Source organism: Canis aureus, chromosome 4, assembly GCF_053574225.1.
Source record: "Canis aureus isolate CA01 chromosome 4, VMU_Caureus_v.1.0, whole genome shotgun sequence".
In the NCBI taxonomy this organism is placed as follows: Eukaryota; Metazoa; Chordata; class Mammalia; order Carnivora; family Canidae; genus Canis; species Canis aureus.
Window position 1 is genome coordinate 6724087 of NC_135614.1, and position 19113 is coordinate 6743199.

Here is a 19113-nt window from a genome sequence, read left to right on the forward strand (position 1 = left end):
AAGAAAAAGACACTTGTGTGCGTCAAGGTGCCTCTCAGGTTTAGACTGGACCCTCCTGCTTTTTCTTTTCCCATTTTTGGCACCACGAATAGGTTTTTAACATGCCAGGCCCCACAGTTCTCTCTCTCCCTCTCTCTCTCTGTATATGTGTGTGTATATTTTTTTTCTTTTTACTATCTTCTATAAAAGGAACCTGCTATTGATTGCAGCTGACTGAGTCGTTTGAGTTAATATCTAAGCAACGCTAACCCAGATAGGGATTAGCATTACATCAGCTGTCAGGCGAGGAAGCCTGGCAGCATGCCAGCCTGTAAAAACGGAACGTGTTTGCGTCACTGTTCCCTTGGTAATGCTTCTTGGAGCCTTGTCAGCTGTCCCCTGAGGTTGTTTCCTTAATATGTCAACAGACATTCCTGAATCTTTAATGCTGGATGGCTCTTTTCCTCTTCCAAAAACACTTAGGTGACCAAGAAGCTGGTGCGTCCTGTTGCTATGATCTTTTGAAATGTATTTCTTTCATGAAATAGGTGTTTGTTCTATTCAAAAACATTCATTCGAAGGGATTTAAGAAGGTTTAGGTTTCTGCTTCTCCATGTTACAGGACCTATTTTTGAAGAAACAGGGCAGCCAGCTTAGTGCTGAGAGCTGCTTCTCTGCTTTTATCTTCCTTAGGAAAACCCCTTATTCCCTCACCAGCTTATCCAAACCCTCCAATTATCCTGTTACCGTGTGACATTTCATAGAACAAAACATCTGGTTGGAAGACCCGGCTGGAATTTGCCCCCATTTATGATTTGCTCCCTGACCTTGCTCGAAGAACATCCGCGAGGCAGAAAAAGGTGTGGGCAGTGACCTCGAGCCTTGTCCCCTGCTTACCGAGAACCACAAATAAGAAAGACTCGCCCACCGCTGCTGACGTGCCATCTAGTTCCTCGTTTCCCCGTGTCCTTTCTTGCCGTCCTGGCAACTCAATCTCCACTTCCATCTTGGAAAATGTTACGCTGCAAAATACCATACCCGAGTGGTTAAAGCCTCGAGCTCACACACCACCTTTCTCTCTCTCTCTGCAAGTAAATATAGCTCATTGACACTGGATTATTTCCCTCTGCTCAAGTAACCCCCCAGATCCTTACGCAGCTGCTATAAGGGTTAATTACAGTCAATAGTTGGAGCAACTTCAATTTGGAAAGAAATCATTTGGTTTTTGGAAGGTTAGTGCGGGGGTGCTATTAAATCCACTTCGTCATTAGTGACCATGATGGAGTACAAAATTGGGGGAAAAGCTACTTGCCCTGTGTGAGCCTCAGATTCCACTGTCAGAGGGATGCCTCTCACCACCAGCCACCCAGTGGGTGCTCATCTTGTCCTTTTGGAAACAGGCGAAGAGAGTTCTGTGGCCATGGAGCCTGCCTCTGGGTTGGGTCTCCTGAGAAGGCTGCTTCCTCATTCTGCCAGCTGATGTAGCAATCCGGTTTCTATTCTGCGAGCCTTGTGCCCCCAGCGCCCGGCCTCCTGGGAGCCCCTTGATCCTCTCCCACTCAAGAAGGTCCCCAAGGTTCCCCAGAGGAGAATGGAAACAGAACTGCCCAGAAGGGGGGAGATTTAGGATCACTGGATTTCAGCATCAAAAGGGGTTTTTAGAGATGTAGTGAAGCTCATGTTCGACATTCATTTTAAGAATGAAAAATCCGAGTGTGCCGCTGTGGCCTGGTTGGTGTTGGATCTGGGAGGAGGACCTGTCTCTCTGCACTGGCCTCTGCCTTTCTTAGTACAGCAGCTCTTGTCCAGAGGCAGGGCTGGCCTGGGGCAGATCGGTTCCCTCTTCTCCCTAGTTCGGTGCCATGTCCAGGGAGTTAGAAGCTCAAGGACCATTAAGACCACGTGCAATGGGAGTGGGTGATAAGAATGACTGTCGCCTGGGACACCTGGGTGGCTCAGTGGTTGAGCATCTGCCTTCAGCTTAGGTCATGATCCCCTGGGGTCCTGGGACCGGGTCCTGCATCAGGCTCCCCATGAGGAGCCTGCTTCTTCCTCTGCCTATGTCTCTGCCTCTCTCTGTGTGTCTCTCATGAATAAATATGAATAAATAAAAAATATCTTTAAAAAAAAGAATGGGAGTCACCTGAACACATCTCTATTTTTCCTCACTTAGCTGGGGACGCATAGGAGAGCTTTCCTACATGCCCTCCACTTACACCAGAGAGGGCACACCATCCCTGGCTGCACCTGTCCCATGGCAGGACTGGAGAGGCAGCAAGAGTTACCCTAGCAGTGGCCTCAGGCCCAGAGGCACAGAACCTGGATGGTGCTGGGGATAGCATTTCATGAGACTCTTGCTCCCTTTCCCTTGGGATCCCAGGAGGAAAAAAAATCACAGAGATGCATATAGGAAAGTGGAAAGAGGACTTTTAACCCTCACAATAGGGCTTGCATATCCAGAATAAGATTTCCTCGCCCTTCACTTCTCTTTCCCCCAAATCTATGGGCTGCAATGGTGCATAGAGCTTGGTGACCATGATTTAGAGGGAGGGCTCGGGGGTCCAACCTCCTGCATTTTGGCCCACACTCTGCTTGCTACCTGATAGCTGTGTGATCTTGAGCAAGATTTTAGACTCCATTTCCTCATCTGTGAAATGGAGAAAACACCAGTTTAATGAATACCAGCACAAAAGTGATCACATCACTTGTGCTATTCACATCACTTCAGGAACTCCTGGAGAGAATTCTTAAGGCAATTTATAAATACACATCTTCTCTGTTATCAGGTAGGAATGCATTGGTAATCAGTGTATCAGCTTGGTGAATGAGAGGGGCAGTATAGACAAGGAGATGGGTTGGGTGGCAACAACGCAAATTCCACGAGACCTTGATCAAGCTGCATATCAACATACATCCCACCTAAAGGGTTAGAGTCAGCTTGAGCTTGCCAGGGAGCCCCAAATTCTAGCCATACTAGCTTACAGGTACCTGGTTCTGCCTTGCAGTCTAACTACTGGATATGACTGTGGGGAAAAGAGACAAAAGAAGCCCAAAAGGATTAATGGTTGGCATAGGCATGGCACATCACAGTCTAGGGAGGCTTTACTCTCTATAGACAACATAGGGTTTTATACTATCAGATTATCAGATTTTTTTTTTTACAGATAAAAGAAAGCATTTTTAGGGGCACCTGAGTAGCTCAGTCGGTTAAGCATTTGCCTTTGCCTCAGGTCGTGATCCCAGGGTCCTGGGATCCAGCCCCATGTCAGGTGTGAACACATGCACACACAGGCATGCTCACACACAGATACACATGCAGATATATATGCAGGTACACAGGGGCACGTGTGCACGCGTGCAGACACACACACTCACAGTCAGATGGGCATGAAATAGGCCAGGCAGACCTGGTGTTTGCAATGCACTCTGCTTCTTGCACTTCCCCAGGAGTGCATGGAGGTGGCTGCAGAGGCGGGGCTCTGGGCTCACTGCTCTGAGGATCAGATAAACCCAGGAACCAGGAACCAGGAAACTGTTTGGAGCTTCATGTCCCCCAAGGGACTGGGGCTGACAGGCACAGGAAAAACTGGAACATCCCCTTTTGTCTTTCCCGATGTGCCTTCGGCCATCGTGACAAGTGAGAGTGAGTTGCATTGGGAATCATTCTTTCTCTCTCAAGCTCTGGAATGAGTCATTTGGCAAATAGCTTCATGGGGAAATTACAAACCTTCCCTGTCACCTATGGAAACCATGGTGGGGTTTTTGTTTGTTTTTGGTTTCTTCTGCTGTTGTCCTCACTTCTGCTGTGTGACAGGGAACGGGGAACCACATACTACACACGTGCTGGGCTCCACCTCCAGATGTATGCAGAGGGTTCAGGCGGGAGGGCCCTGGGATTTCCTCTTTCCATTTGCTATCTCCTTCCTCTGTGATCAGCTGCAGCTTTGCCTCTCTTGCCTCTGCTGTAGGAAAGCAGATTTGGCCAGTCGCCTACAACAATGCGCTGGGGTCAGCCGCTGGGCTCTGGGAGGCACCTCTGCATTTCCCATAGTGCAAGGGAAAGACTTTCTCTGCAAACACTTGAGACATATTTTGGGAGAAAGTTTTCTTGCTTTGTGTTCTCTGCAGGTTTTAGGGGTTACTTTTACCCCTATTATAATAAAACCATAAATCTTTCTTGTCTGTGATACTTACACTCTTCTCATGGCTCATTGAAAATCTCTTTCCTGGAAACAAGAAAGTAGCTCATAAGTTTCTTTTAAAGATTTTATTTATTTATTCATGAGAGACACAGAGAGAGGCAGAAACATAGGCAGAGGGAGAAGCGAGCTCCAGGTGGGGAGCCTGATGCAGAACTCGATCCCAGGACCCCGAGATCACGCCCTGGGCCAAAGGCAGATGCTTAACTGCTGAGCCACCCAGGTGTCCCAGCTCATAGTTTTTTAATAGCAATCTTCCATCCCAGTGGCTGTCATATATACAAACTCTGTCACCTGGGAATATTTTTTGAGCATCTTCTATGGTACAGGCATTGTTCAGGGAGCTGAGGATATAGCAGTGAACAACACCAACACATTAGTTGTCCTTAGGAAGCTGTACTGAAGACTAAGAGAACTTCATAGATATTCCATGAACCAAACTTAGAACTAAAGTCAATACACTGAAGCTTCACTTAAACGAGAGCCTGGGTGGCTAGTCGATTGGGCATCTGACTCTTGATTTTGGCTCAGGTCATGATCTCAGGGTTGTGAGATGGAGCCCTGCATCAGGCTCGGCTCTCAGCTTGGAGCCTGCCTGAGATTATCTCTCTGTCCCTCCTCACCTGCCACCCCTCCCCACCCCACCACATACACACACACTTGCTTTTTTTCCCTCTCTCTCTCTAAAAAAACATAATAAATAAAATTAAATTTAAACAAGATAGCCTATCTTTATTCACATATCTTTAAATATTGTTATCTAGTCACTTACTGGTGATCTAAAGTTGAGGACTGGGACTTCATTTCTTTTTAGAAACCCTGAGCTCATTTCCTGACTTCGCTGATCTGGGCTATCCACAGATGTCCACCAGGCACCCCACTGATGGAGGCTGTGTCACAGAAAATCTAAGATTCTGGAATGGTAGGAGTGTGGCTAAAGGGCCAAGAGGGCACCACCCGAGAGAACACATTGGTGGTCCCCAGAGGGCAGGTAGGGATGGGGGAAACAACTGATGAGGATGAAGCAGCACACCTGTTGGGATGAGCACCGGGCAAAGTATTGAATCACTGTAATGTAGACCTGAAACTAATATAACATTATACATTAACGACAGTGGAATTTGAAATAAAATGAAAAAATAAAAATATATAGCTTAATTAAAGAGATGTTAGTTGAAGGACTTTTTTTTAAAAAAAGGAAACAACTGTTTTTTGTTTTTTGGGGTTTTTTTTGTTGTTTTTTTTTTAAGATTCCATTTATTTATTCATGAGAGACACAAAGAGAGAGGCAGAAACACAGGCAGAGGGAGAAGTAGGCTTCCTATAGGAAGTCTGATGTGGGACTTAATCCCAGGACTGGGGGATCATGACCTGAGCCAAAGGCAGATGCTCAACCACTGAGCCACACAGGCAACCCCAAACAACTGTTTAAATAAACTACTTATGTCTGTAAATTGGGCTCTTGCTGATTTTAATGGGTGGCTCATTCATTCATTTATTTATTGAATGCTGTGGTGGGCCAGGCACTGTGCTCTGTGATAGAAACACAATGTTTAGTAAGACATGGTCCCTGCCTTCAAGGAGCTCATAATCCAGCAAGAAAAGCAGACAGGAGAGACAATTGGGTAGCTGTGGTTACCATCTTGAGGTTGAGGGATGGGCTCCACCCAGCATGGGGCAAATCTTCACAGTTTGAGAGAAGATGTTCACACTGTGTCTTTAACATGAGCTTAAAAGTAAGTACCTTCTAAGAGCCAGTGCCTTGTCTCCATCCTCTTCTGTCGGACATTTGTCCATGGTGGTTATAAAGAATTTGGCCAAATTATCCAGCTACCAGTAAACATCTACACCAGCCCTTCTATGGGGGAAGCTGCTTAGTATTCTATTTTGTGCAGAGATTAAATTCCAAATTCACTGGCACCGAAGATGAAACAGCTAATTACATACAGTAATTGCATTTAAAATCCATGCCTTTGAATGACTGATGAAATCTTCTTTTTAAATGCTCCTGAAACTCAGCAACCAAACGTGGTTAAGGGGCAGTGTATTTTTAGTGTCCTAGTGTGGGCACAGCTCCATCCTCTTTCACTCATGTCCCTTCCTTGCATTCAGTCTCTGAATTTAAAAGAATACTTTCATTGAAAAGGAAGAAGTAAAATTGTCTCTATTTGCAGGTGACATATTACATTTAGAAAGTCCTAAAGACTCACTAAAAAAAAAAAAAAAAGAAAGAAAAGAAAAAGAAAAAGCCTGTTAGACCTAACAAACAAATTCAGTAAAATAGCAGGATACAAAATCAATGTACAAAAATCAGTTGCACTTCTACACACTAGCCACAATCTATTAGAGAGAAATTAAGATTAAGAGAATATCATTGACAATAACATCAAGAAGGATAAAATACTTAGGGATAAATTTAACCAACGAGGTGAAAGATCTGCACACTGAAAACTATAAAACATTGGTAAAATAAATTGAAGGAGACACAAATAAATGGAAAGATATTCTGTGTTCATGGAGTGGAACCATTAATATTGTTAAAATGTCCCTACCACACAAAGCAATCTACAGATTCCGAGTTATTCCTATCAAAATCCCAGTGGTATTTTTCACAGAAATAGGAAAAGCAATCCTAAAATTTGTATGGAACCATAAAAGACTGTGAATAGCCAAAGCAATCCTGAGAGAGAAAAATAAAGATGCAAGCACTACATTTCCTGATTTCAAACAAAGCTACAGTAATCAAAACAGTATGGTGTTGGCATAAAAACAAAGAGACAGGTCAATGGAACAGAATGAACAGTTCAGAAATAACTCCAAACATAGATGATCAATTACTATTCAACAAAGGGACCAAGGATGTACAAAGGGAAGAGGATAGTCCTTTTCAATAAACAGTAGGGGGGAAACTAAATATCCACATGCAAAAGAATGAAGCTGGACCTTTATCTTCTACCAAACGAAAAAATCAACTCAAAATGTATTAAAGACATGAATATAAGACCTGAAACATAAAACTCATCGAAGAAAAACCTCCTTAATATTGGTCTTGGAAAAATTTTTTTTATTTGACATTGAAAGCTACGGCAACAAAAGCAAAAATAAACAAGGGGGTTCCATCAAGCTAAAAAGCTTCTGCACAGCAAAGGAAACCATCAATAAAATGAAAAGGCACCTATAGAATGGGAGAAAATATTTGCACACTGTATGCCGGATGGGGGTTAATATCTAAAATATACAAAAAACCCATACAACATAACAGCAATAATAATAATAATACCCCAACGTGAAAAATGGGCAAAGGACTTGAACATTTTCCGAAGTAGACATACAAATGGCCAACAGATACGTGAAAAGGTGCTCAACATCACTCATCATTAGGAAAAGGCAAATCACAATGAGCAATCACTTGACACCTATCAGAATGGCTAAAACACAAGAAATAACAAGTGTTGACAAGAATGTACAGAAAAAGGAACTCTCGCCCACTGTTGGTGAGAATGAAAATTAGTGTAGCCACTGTGGAAAACAGTCCGGAGGTTCCTCAAAAAACTAAAAATAGAATTACCATATGATCCAGTAATTCCACTACTGGGTAATTACCCAAAGAATACAAAAACACTAATTCTGAAAGATATACGCACCCTTATGTTTATTGCAGCATTATTTATAATAGCCAAAGTATAGAAGCAGCCCAAGTGCCCATCAATAGATGAATGGATAAAGAAGATGTGGTGTATATATAATGGAATATTATTCAGCCATAAAAAGAATGGAATCTTGCCATTTGCGACAACAAGAATAGATCTGGAGGATATTATGCTAAGTAAAATAAGTCAGAGGCAGACAAATACCATATGATTTCACTCATGTGTGTAATTTAAGAAACAAAACAAATAAAATGAGAGACAAACAAAAAATTAGACTCTTAAATATAGAGAACAAACTGGAAGTTACCAGAGGGGAGAGGTTGGTGGGGGGATGGTTGAAATACATGACAGGGATTAAGAGTACACTTATCACATTGAGCACTGAAAAATGTATAGAATTTTCCAATCACTATATTGTACACTTTAAACTAATATAACACTGTAAATTAATTACACTGGAATTTAAAAAATAAAACTTTAAATATAATTTTTTAAAAGAAAGGAGAGCTAAAAAAATTTAGGAGACCTGAAAAAAAAAGACAAGAGATAACAAATGTTGGCAAAGATGTGGAGAAAAGTGACCCTTGTGCACTGTTTGTGGGAATGTAAACTGGTGTAGCCACTGTGGAAAATAGTATGGAGGATCCTCAAAAAATCAAAAATAGAACTACCTCATGATCCAGCAATACTTCTTCTGGATATATATATATATATATATATATATATATATATATATATATCTCCAAAGGAAACAAAATCACTTGTCTCAAAAGAACATCTGCACTCTCATGTTCATGGCAGCATTGTTCACAATAGCCAAGGAACAGAAACAACTTACATGTCCTTTGACAGATGAATGTGAATAAAGAAATGTGATATCTGTATATAGATATAGTATCACAATGGAATATTATTCAGCCTTAAAAGAATACTGTCATTTGCGGCATGGGTATTCACCCATGAAGGGTATTATGCTAAGTGAAACAAGCCGGACAGAGAGACACAAATAATGCGTGGGATCACTTTTATGCGGAGTCTTACACACACACACACACACACACACACACACACACACAAATTGGGTCTCAGAAACACAGAACAGAATGGTGATCTCCAGGGGCTAGGGTGGATGGGGGAATGGGAGAGGTTGGTAAAAGGGTTAAAGCCTTTCAGTGATAAGATGAATAAGTTATGAGGATCTCACGTATAACACAGTGACTATAGTTGATAATGCTGCATTGTATAATTGAAATTTTCTGAGAGAGTAGAATTTATGGATTCTCAAAAAAAAGCAAGTTAATATCTGAGATGTTGGATGTGTTCATTCACTCAATTGTGGGATTTCTTTTACAATGTACATGTTCATCACATCACCATGCTTACATTACAACAATTTTTTTTAATTTTTAAAAGTTTCCTCTATAATATTTGAAAGCTTATAATTTAAATACTTGTAATTTGCAGCACTTTAAATATATATTTAAGACTCTGCAGTGTTCTTACTCCTAATTTTAGTCGTTAGTTATTAAAATGTATTCAGTCATTTATTAGAATTTATTCATAGAATCCATTATTCATTATAAACATCTGGGGAAGGGAAGGTACATAGACCTTCCCGAGTGCCTGAGCTCGAGCCAGGGATGCTGCTGGGGATCTCAACTCAGGACACGGCTGTGTGTTTGGAGGACATTCAGTTTCGTTTGCTCTCTCCTCCATTCCTGGTTGAGGCTTCTGGACCTGTTTCAGTTGGATGGGAAATGAAGGAAGTTATGTCAGATGAATCATTTCACTGTGTGTTGCTTTATAGAATCACTTCCCCTGGATAATTAATAAAAGATTGACAGGAAGAATGTCCCTGGAATAATTAGCAGGCAGCTTCAGAATAGGAACTTCTTTTTTTTCATTGTTCAGTCACACCGAGCACCTAGTTTTTGCCATTGGAGGATTTTTGACAGAGGTGGAGGCAGCCTTAGAGGGATGACATGGCTGATTCTCATTAGGACACAGCCTGTGGGCTCCCAGAGCAGAGACCCCTGTCCTCCTTACCACGGAGACACATCGGAAAGCAACCATGACCAGGGAAGAGCCCCTGCCAGACCTCAAGGCCACCTCTCCAGAATCCTCTGTTCTACACACTGGTTTTGGCATTTCCTAGCTCTGACTCACATCTTTTTAATGAGGGCAAGTTTCTAGTTTGTAGGCAAATAAGTCAGGCAGTGCAAATTCAAGTGGCATAAAGGTTTCTGTTTTTACAGAAGATGGTGCCAAAAGTTTTCAGGGACTTGTGGAATCCTAAATCCTGTTTGGTCAAAACCCACATAGAGCTCACACTACAACAAATTGCCTTAAACTCTGTAAACTAACATGGGGACAATCAACTGATTTGCTTTTGGGGTCAAAATGCTGACCTGACTGGAACTCCTCTTTTTCATTACTATGGTTTTCATAGTTTTGCTTTCAAATGAATTTTGCTCCTTTTTGTGATTATCCTTTCCCGTCTCTTTAACTTTAGCGGAATAACATCTTCTGATTCAACTGCCATGCTGATATGTGTCACAACTTTATTAATAATCTTGAAAATATTCTTCATATAAAATTTAAGTCTGGCACTAATATGGCCTGTGACTTCTTGCAAGTCCCTTAAAGTCTTTGAATTTCAGATTTCCCCACTGTAAAAGGAGGCAATTAGAGCAGGATATTTCTAGTTCCTTCAAATGAAAAAAAAAAAAAAATCTGTAGTCCTGAAGTGTACCTGGTTGGCTTGACTGTGAGGTAGCCAAGGACTCCTTGAGATCCCTCTAGGGACTCTGCTCACTACCCTCTCCCAACCTCCCCCCTTCTCCCCCTCCATCTCTCCTTCAGGTATCTCTACCAGGCTGACCTACCAGCCTCCCAGAGCTCTGCTGCCCCAGGCCAAGAGCTCAGACTCCCAGGCAGGCTGCAGGGAAGAGGAGGCCATGGGACTCCAGCCCCAACCTCCTGGTGGGGTGGTGAAGGGACGCTTTGGGGCACACAGATTTTCTCACTTTTTCACAGGTCCTGCCAGGTAAGGAGTTGTTGGCTTTACAGTCCTCAGGACCGTTCTGGGTGACTTGGATCCTTGCCACTCCCGACAGGATGCTTTCCTAACCTGTGACCATGGGGCACCCCATTCACCCTCTTCCACAGGTCACTAACTTTTTCAGCCCTGTTGGAAAAGTCGCTTTTGCCAGTCATTATAACTGTAACTTAAATAAATAAGTTGTGCTATCACATCTTTAACAGGGTTTCTGCCTCTGAAAGTAAGAGGAACAGCCAGTCACCTTCCTGCTAGACCTCTTGGGGGCTGGGGTCTTGGAAAGACTGCTGCCTGTTTACACTCTCAGGGGCCACAGAGACCTGGGGGCAGGAGTAGGGAGGATGATTTCAGATCAAAGCCAAGTGTGCCTTAGCCAAGCCAGGCACCCCTCAGCTGCTCTGTTGACAACAGGGTGCTAATAAGGAACCTACCTCACCAGGGGGTGTGGGTGCACTTGAACTGATTTTATGTAGCAGGACACAAGTGCTAAGTATTATTACAGTAATAGGAAGAGAGCCACCATTAGCATTTTTAAGCCCTAGGGATACTTGAAAATCAGAAACTCAGAGAGGTACTGATAATGGCTGCCTGAGAGCTGGAACTTGCATATGCACAATCACCAAGCTGCCAGCATTTAACTCATCATCGTGCACAGTAATTTGGATTACATCAGTCTGAAAGGGGGCTGGGGATCTGGAAGAGGTAGCAATTAAAAAAAATCCTTTTCTATGTGTTCATTTAATCAACAAATATCAGGCTGAGTGTCAGGATTTGCTCCTGGCAGGGGGTGTAAGGCACCCTGCAGCGTAGCCAGCCTTGGAGAACAGAGGGGAGGAGAAATTCTGAGCCTGGGGGTTATTCTGGAGCCCATGGAGAGCAGCAGGATCCTGGGGAAGATGGACAAGTGCTGGGGGCCTTGGAGCCCTAGGACAGGGCCTGGCGCCCTGTGGATATTCCCACCCCCTAAAAAACATTGATGGAATGAATGAAATAAGTAAATGAAAAAGAATGACATGGGCCCAAGGGTGGCTCAGTGGTTGAGCATCTGTCTTCAGCTAAGTCAGGTGGTGGTCCTGGGGTCCTTTGATCAAGTCCTGCATCGGGCTCCCCTGCAAGGAACCTCTTTCTCCCTCTGCCTATGTCTCTGCCTCTCTCTCTCTGTCTCTCATGGATAAATAAATAAAATCTTAAAAAAAAAAAAAAAGGAACGATAATCAGAAAGTCCAAACAGGTGTGGGATAAATTGTCTTGTTAGGGGCAGCAAAGCCCAGGAGAAATCATGGCGTGATGGCGTACCTGGCCTCCAAGGGACAGCACAATGGTGGCAAGAGGTCCCAGAGGCAGACCTGTATTGTTCACAAGAACCCAGGGGCCACAAAAGGACAAAGAGAACAGAAGCAGGGCCAGGCCCTGGGAAATGAGCTGACCCAAGTAGCTCCTCTCAGCAACAACGCTGAGTCCCCTGGGCACCAGCCAAGGGAACTCACAGTTCAATCTCTGAGTCCCCACACACCACACCCCCGTGGCCAGTCTTCTCTGCTCAGGCAGGCCTCCTCCCAGCTGCCCCAGCAGGAGATTTTTCTGACCCATTCTTCCATTTCCATCCTCGCTGTGTGTTTCATAAATATTTTTCCATTTCATCCTCACAGCAGTGATTTGGTGATCAGCAAAGGGCCAGTTTTTCAGATGACATACCTCAGAGAGGTTAAGTAGCTTGCCCGAAGTCACACAGTGAGTAAACATGGGAGCTAGGAGTTGGGACCAGGTATGTCTGACTTCGAAGGCAGGATTTGTTCTCCACCATCAGGGGCATTTCATAGACTCACAGAACCTCCAGACTGGGAGGGATCTGGACTATCATCTAGATGAGCCTCTAAGTGAGGCACAAATCCCTTTCCAGCATTCTGCATAAATTGCTTACGCTCTTGCTCGGGAAATTACAAACAAGGACAAAAAGAAAGAAGAGGGTGGAGAGAGACATGGAAAGAGGAAGAGAGGGAGGGAAGGAGAGAGGGAGGGAGGAAACCAAAGTCCAACTTCAATGAACATATTTAGAATTTCATTGACAGAAAAGCCTAGTGAGAAGCTGTTTTAATTTGAGCATGCCTGAACAGTTTGTATGTTATGTTTAGTGTTGTTCTTGTATCAAGTTACATTTGGAGAGGGGCCCCGTCACCTTCTTGGGGTTGGGAGTCTCAGGCGGCGCTGGCCTGCTAGGCTTTGTCCTGGCCTCACAGATGTGCTCTCTTCTTCCCAGGCAAACGCTTTGTGTCCTCTTGACAAAGGTCCTAATTTGCTGCCCTCATAATGCAGCTTTTCGATCACATTTCTCAGTTTGATCCCATGTCAGTAGCAGCCTAGGAGGCCCCATCCGGACGGCCCTGGCCTCCCCAGTGAGACCAGACCCAGGGATAAAGCAGGAAACCAGTGGAAGGTACTCCTCCAGCAGGTTTAGAGAAGAGGTGATAGCTTTCCCAGATCCAGTTCCTCAGGGAGACAGAAGCTCCAAGAGCCTGGAGTGGAAATGGGGTGCAGATAGGTGAACTGGCTACTGTGCCCAGTATTTGTGGGGAGACAGCTCTTGGACCTAGAAGAAGAGTAGCAAGTCTATTGCAGGTTGGCAGCTACAGGGGCTTTTGTTCTGTTTACCAAGGAGCCTGTCTGGACTTCCAGGTGAGTGGGGGGACAGCCTGCCGGCAGCCCCACGGCCTTCTGAAGAGGAGACAAGGCTGTGGCTGGGCCACAGTCACTGCCAAGCACCTCCTGATGCCTAAAAATGGGCCAAGCAGCACTGGCTAAGAGCGCAGTAAGGTGGGCTTCCCACCCTCAGGTGGCCTCGGATCTAGGCCAGGGACCAAGTAGAAGGCACTTAGAAGCTAAGCTACATGAAATAACCATGAGGGTAATAGGAACTTAAAAAAGAAGAGACAGATGTGGATGCAGGTACCTGAAGGAGCTTCTGGCAGGAGGAGAGTCCTGAAGAAGGTACGAGAAGCCTGGGATGGATGTGGGTGGAGAGCAAGGAAGATGGGAGGAAGGACATGGAGAGAGTAGAGGGTATAAGAGCCAGAAGGGTGGAAAGTCCTCACCAGGGTGTGACAAGTCAAAACAGAAAACAGTGCTGCTTTACGTTATCACAGGTCTCCAAGTCACTTCACATGCGGCATCCTGTGACGTCAGCACACACCACAACTTGTCAACCTTTCTTGACAAGTTTAGGAAGCTATGGCCCCATTCTTCAAGCACAAGCTGATTCGGGGGAGGGTGGGGGCACCTGCCCTGAGGCTGGACTTTGGGATTTGGAAACCCAGGGTGATTCTGATGAGTTTCTTCCTGGTGGCTGGAGCTATAAGGGGCAACGTTTGGAAGACTGGAAAAGTAGAGGTAGTGGGTCCGAAGGGAGGGAGAGAGTGGGGGTACGGAAGAAGCAGGTGTGCCCAGATTCAGGGGGAGTCCCCCTTCACAAGCCATTTCGGTCTCGGGAAAGAATGAGGCTCGGTGAGAAACTTGTCCCAAATAATTCAGCTGAGAAGTAATTAAACCTACATTCAAACTCAGATCTGTCTGATCTCAAAGCCCAGGGTACCCAGCCGCTCCCCCATAGTGCCCGCATGTCTGTTAGTTGGCTAGGGCTGCTCTAACAAAGTAGCACAACCTTGGTGGCTTTGACAACAGAAACTTACCATCCTGTGGTTCTGGAAGCTACAAGTCTGACATCAAGGTATTGCCAGGACCTTGCTCTCTCTGCAGCCTGTGGAGAATTGTTCCTCACCTTGTCTGGCTTTTGGTGATGTGGGCAACCCTTGCCTTGTGGCTGCAGTACTTGTCGGTGGGTGTTTCTTCTTCCTTTTTAAGGACACCAGTCCTGCTGGATTAAAGACCCATCCTACTCCTGCCCGACCTCCTCTTCACTTGATTACATCTGCAGAGATCCCATTTCCACGTAAGGTCACATTCACAGGTATTGTGGGTTAGGACTTCAACACATCTCCTTCGGGGACACAGCTCAACCCATAACACTCCTCCAGAGAGTGAGTTCTCACTCGTGAGGGAGCTGAAGCTAAGAGATTCACGGACTGACCCAGGCCGCCAGGCCATCTGCCCACAGGGAGCTGGTGCTGGGAACGCTCTCTCCCCTCTTTCATGTTACAGGTAAAGCCATCTTGTAGCCACGGGAGAAAAGACACAGAAAATAACGTAAATTGGGGAGGAGTGAGGAAAAGCAGATATTTAAATTCTCGATGATGAAGTGAAAAGATGAGTGGGAGCCACGGGTAAGGGAAAAGAGGAGCCAGCAATGAAATCACAGCGATCCATCTGGCTGGCCAATCACTTATTCCATATTAAGAGACTCCTGTGTACACAGCCCACAGGAACACGTCTGCCACACAGTAAGCCTTAGATGGGTGGTTCACCATTATAAATGCATTTGTGCATTCAGACTCCCTCCTGACATCTTTTCCTCCAGTCTTCTGTTATGTGTCTTCGGGTAATTCTGAAAGATAACCGTGCTTTACAGTCTTTTAAGAACCAAGGTTTTGGCCTGCTGCTTAGTTTCGGAGATTGGTAATAAATTTGTAAAACCAACATCATTGGGGAAGAACCTGAATTAGCCAAGCAAGAGAAGAAAAATGTAGGGAATTATACTAAACATGATGTGGCAATTCAGTTCATCTCTGGAAATCCCTAGCAAACAGCCATCTTCAAAATATACTTCACATACTATTCTGCACTAATAAAGATCTTGCTCCTACATGACTATATATATGTGCCTACCATAGGTCCTAAGTATGTATGTACACGTGTGTATGTATGTGTATACAGGCCGTAAGTGTGTATATATAAGGTTTGTACGTGTGTATATATGTGTGTGTGTGTATATATGTATGGTATGTGTGTGTGTTTTTATATATACACAGCAGATTATAATTAACAGGCCTTGGTTAAATGTTCATTACCTTCAAGATCTCCAATGTCACTTTAGTCTCAAAACACCAGTATGACACTGGGGAAATGACAAAGGAAAGCTCCTGAGAACATAGAGCGTTACACCATTTGGGCTTGGGAGACTAGAATCGAGGGACCCCCAGAAAGAGGAGGTGCATGCCATAACATTCTGGATTAAGCACAAATCTTCAGCAATGAGGTGCTTCCCCCGAAATGTCTTCCCAGATTCTAAATATTCTCTCCCCTTATATTTCTGACACCACTGTCATCATTCTTCCAGTTCTCCTCCCCGCATAGCCAAGGGCTGGACCCCAGTCGCTCTTAGTTTTGGAGGCACCCCCTCCCCTTTCATGTAAGTCATGTTCAAACACCCCCACCCTCCACGTCAATCGATAACTACACAATGGCTGGGTTCCGTTGCGATACTGCGTTGGCACGTTCCACTTTTAGACATCTGATGACACATTTATTAATTTGGCTTATTTTCTATTCAGATTCTGAGGACAATAAAGTCTCCTCTTGAGTACACGGGCACGTTTGGAATTCCTTATCCGGCATCCGGCCCTCCGATTTGCCTCTCCCAGTGACCTCTCAGTATTGACAAGGCACCAGCGGGCCCAGCCCAGCTTTGATTCCTGGATCTCTCTTTTTTCTCCCTCCTGCGACCTTAGTCATAGGTTTGCTTCAGGACCCAGCACGACCACCTCCTCTTCTCTTTGAACTTCCCTCATCTTGCCACAGCATCCAAAAGAGGCCCCCTCTGAACTTCTGACGGTGCCTCTTGTTTGGCACTTTCTTTTCTATTCCAACTAGATAGATATCGAGCGAGTGTCTGATATGGACCACCGCCGTGCTTTTGTGCCTCACTGAATCCCCTACTACGAGGTTTATTTATAGATGTTGGCTGCAGATACCAACCCAAAGACGCAAAGGGAAAAGTCAGCACTTACCTTCTTTCACTGAATCAAGGTGCACCATAATTTTCAAAACCTGTCTCTCAGCTTACAGACGTGCAAGCCCTCGAGCCCTCGCCCATAGAACCGAAAGAATTGAAAGAGTATTTTAAAACCCCAAAAGAGGACAAACATGAAAAGAAGCTGAGCTTTTCAGCACTCCCCATTAAGCAGGCTGCACCTCGAATGTTCAAAACAGTACATTATCTCTTCAAGTGTCTTCTACACGCTTCGTCCTGGGGCTGAATATTTATTTCGACTTTCACCATTTATTTCCTTTCCACCAAAGGAAAAGAAAGAATCAGAAATCAGAAAGCCACAGCCCATCACTTTCTAAGAAATGGCCCTCATTCTGGCACACATATGTAGATAAGCGAGTCTTTCTGTCTTTCCAAATATAGAATAACATATATAGAGAGAAAGCAGCTATTAATTAATCTAATTGAGGACTGATTATCCAGTCTGGATTGGACTCAGACTCTCACTTTTCTCCTTTATTCTTTTCTCCCACTCTAGTGGGTATCCTGGCCCCCATGGACAGCTGGCTTGGGAAGACAGCCATCACTCTTTTACACAGCAGTTTGGACTTGAACTCTTACAAGATCCTTGCACAGTGTTTGTACCTGGTTTCTTCATAGTTTGCTTGGTCCCCTTAATTAAACTGGATCACTCTAGGCTGGTTTTTCAGAGGATCTTGATGATTTAAAACAAAACAAAGCATTCTCTGCTTAGCCAGGCCAATCGAAGGATGTCTTCTGGTCCCTCCTTCAATCGCCTGGGGTGGGAGTGGGGGTGATCTACTATGTGCCCTGCATGGAGACCACCAGTCTTTGGGGGATGCCCTCCAAGGGTGCTTTGAGGAGTCACTATTTAGCAAGTACAAAGTACTGTGGAAACAGAAATTGTTCTTGAAAATGCTAAACAATAAGACATTGCTCAAAAAGGCCTTGGTCCTTTCAGTTGTTTTACAGGAAATCCAACTCAAGCAGCCTTACACAGCCATTATCACTTAATTACCTATATAAATCTCACTAGCAACTTCCATAACTTCATTTGCAAATGAATAGGCACACCTCCTAAATCATCCCCTCCCCTCCTTTCCTCTCTCTCCGGAAAGCCATTCCCCCCAAACCCAGAGCTCAGAGAAACTCCGCAGCTGTGATTTGCAGAGGCTCCTGGATGCCCCGTGTCACACCAGGCCAGCCTGCACCTGGCACATGGCAATGTGTGCTCCACAGGTCCCGCTTCCCGCTCACACCCATAAATCCCTGCTGGCATCAGTGGGGGCAGAAGTATGGCAGGAGCCTGGCTCCATCTGCTTAAAAGGTTCACAAACCACAGTGAACCTCTTAGTGATCTGAGGCCAAGTTTCCGGTATGTAATGAAAACTGAAACCTGGTTTTGGGTTTCCTCACCAAATTCACACAGAGCTAGTCATGGTGAGAGACGTGTGAGGTAGCAAGGACAAGCAGCACGAGGGTACAATGGAGACACGGCAGTAAGTGGCAGAAATAGTTCTGGCTCTGCCACCAACTTGTGTGGCCTGAAGCCCGTCACCCACACTCACTCCACTTAGGTGGCTTTCTGTAGATTTGAGTGGGTGCTATTGAGCATGACTTTTCCTTCTGGGACCTGTAGGGGGGATCCAGGGCAGAGGACTCTGAGATAGTAGCATTCCCCCCGAGTCCCTTATTTACAGCACACAGAACCTCAGGATGCCATGGCCATCCCACTCATAGCAGCATTATGTGTTGCCCTCTGCCTGCATTCTGAAGAGTTGCTTTTATTTCTTTAGGCTTCAGCTTTGGATTTCAGGCATATTTATACCTGTTTGGCTTTTGACTTAGTGGAGAACACCAGAAGAATGGCTACATTATTTCGAGGGTTCGCCTAAATGACCTCCTAGATCATTCCCAGCGTGGCGCTCCTGCGCGTTTGCTAAATGCCGTGGCGGAAAGAGAATGGACCCGGGCTGTGAAGTCAGGCATACATGGTTCCAACTTGTAGTCCTGGAATCTACTAGCTGTGTGACTTTAAGCAAACTACTTAACCTCTCTGAGCCTGATTTCCTCATCTGAAAAACCAGGCCAATGCCAACGATCACACTGAAGAGTAAGCAAGTACTTCCAAGACCTGGAACAGAGTGCCTAGACAGTAGATGCCGATGTCAACATTAGATTCCGCTTTTCTGTATTCACATGCGTCTCCTATGAGTCAAAAATGTAGGCCATCCTACATTTGAATATTGCTTCTTTCTTCTCACCCAGGGTCCCACTTCAGAATGAAGGAAATAAGGAAATAAACAATAACCCTCAGAGGGCCTTCTG

General features: G+C 44.8%; 1 long non-coding RNA gene across 1 annotated transcript in view; it reads right to left on the reverse strand.

Moving 5' to 3' along the window:
* Positions 1–5408: 5408 nt before the first annotated feature.
* Positions 5409–19113, reverse strand: part of LOC144312116 (uncharacterized) — a 31068-nt gene continuing 17363 nt past the window's right edge. The window contains exon 3 of the long non-coding RNA XR_013377556.1: positions 5409–9565. This is a non-coding gene — a long non-coding RNA (uncharacterized LOC144312116). The remainder of the gene's footprint in view (positions 9566–19113) is intronic.